This window comes from Hippocampus bargibanti, linkage group LG09, assembly GCF_051943395.1.
Source record: "Hippocampus bargibanti isolate YZ-2025 linkage group LG09, ASM5194339v1, whole genome shotgun sequence".
Taxonomy (NCBI): Eukaryota; Metazoa; Chordata; class Actinopteri; order Syngnathiformes; family Syngnathidae; genus Hippocampus; species Hippocampus bargibanti.
In genome coordinates this window covers 18,253,758-18,255,600 of record NC_142742.1, presented here as the reverse complement: position 1 = coordinate 18,255,600, position 1,843 = coordinate 18,253,758, and positions in this window count along the sequence as shown.

Below are 1,843 nucleotides of genomic sequence, written 5' to 3'. Positions count from 1 at the left end.
CACCTGTTCTGCAACACCCTTTGTGGGTGCTCAATCATTCCTCACCGCATTTTTCCAAGATTATCATTTGAATATTCAAAGGCAGGTAACATATCAAATCACGATTTAAAACACAGCCTTTTAAACCAGCATCACAATAGTTTGTTGACTAACATGCTTTTGACTACTTTGTCTCTCCATGACGTTTTCCAAAAACATATTTCACATTGTTCTTTTAATCTTGTTACATGACTTTGACTGACATAAAAGGTGCACCTAAAATAATAATTAGGAATGTGGTGTACTGCTTTAATGAGGCAATTATGATGAATACCAAAGCGTGTACCTCGAGAGACAAAGAATACTGTATGTACATTTATAATACACGGCTTGTCACGACTGTATTAATGTGACCCACTTTCATGCTATAATAGGTTCAAAAACATACATGTGCATGTAGGCTATCGTTTCATCAGCACTTTTCATGCATTCAGGATTCAGCCCATCAAAGGAAATATATCTTAGACCCCTGGTTGTTTTGTTGATAGAAGCCTAGTGAGGTCCGATTGTAATTTTAACCTCCTGAGTAACTCCTATTAACTTGTTTTCCCCGAGATTAGCTGGACCAGATAATTCACTTCATACATGTAAAACACAGGTGTCAAAGTCAAGCGCAGGGGCCAGATCTGGCCTGCCGCATAATTTTATTCGGCCCGTGAAAGCAATTCAAGCATGTCAAGTGTCGTGATGCTTGCTAAATTTCGAACCAAAATTTTAAATTGTCCAATGTAAACCAATCTTCTTTTCCGTTAGGCTTTTCCCTTCAGGGGTCGCCACAGCGAATCAGTGTCTTCCTTCCATCTTTCTTGATACTTGCAGTAGTTTTTTTATGAAATGGTTTTGCACATTTACAGTATACAGTTGACATTTTTAATTTTGTGATGCTTAGAATATCTTGTTTTGTATCCTTTCACCCCCCCCCCCCCCTTTCAAATTGCTGCTGTGGACTGCAAATTTCCCCATTGTGGGACGAATAAAGGTTTTCTGATTCTGATCTTTTGGCCAAACGTTTAGGGCTGACACAACCCTATGTATTTATATGCATTAACAGTCATTTTATTTCTTAACTTCAATTCTTCACGGCCCTGGAGAAGAATCCGGAACTGCAATGTCGTCTGCGGCAAAAAAAAAAATAGTTTGAAACCCCTAATGTAAAAGAAAAAAAAAACCTGGCCATACTTTTTACTAATTTTATAACACATAAAAATGTCTTAACCCCGACACATACCACCCATTTATTACTTCTGGCAATCAGTCACCCTCGAATAGATTGGAACAAATTAGCACAATTTAACAGAGCCCCACAGCTTTGGTCACCATGGTCAGGGTTTTCTTGAATGTAGGCCACTGCAGATAAGGAGCATACCTTGCTAAGTAAAATGATGCTCCAAGGGTATGTCATTTTGTATTGTGCACTAATACATTTGCACACCTGAAACCATGCATTGTTCACCCCGGATTTGAACGTTTAGGAAATGTTAATTTGTTTTCCGCCCCATTTAGTGGCGGTTTAATATTGAAAAAGTACAAAATATCTGTTGCCAAGTCGCTGTACAACTGGGGATAAAAAAAAATAACTTTTAAATATTGTTTTCAGATGTTTCAAAGTTCAAGTAGATATTGTGCCCCCTGCTGATCATTTCAGGACTCGCCCTTCAGGGCAACTTTCAATATCCTCTTAATCCTTTTAATTATTTATCTGAACCCGATGACTGCACAAATTACTTTTTCTATTAACGTTTTAATGTTTCCTTTAGTAAAACACAAGCACATTTCATTATCAAATCAATCCACACATGACAAA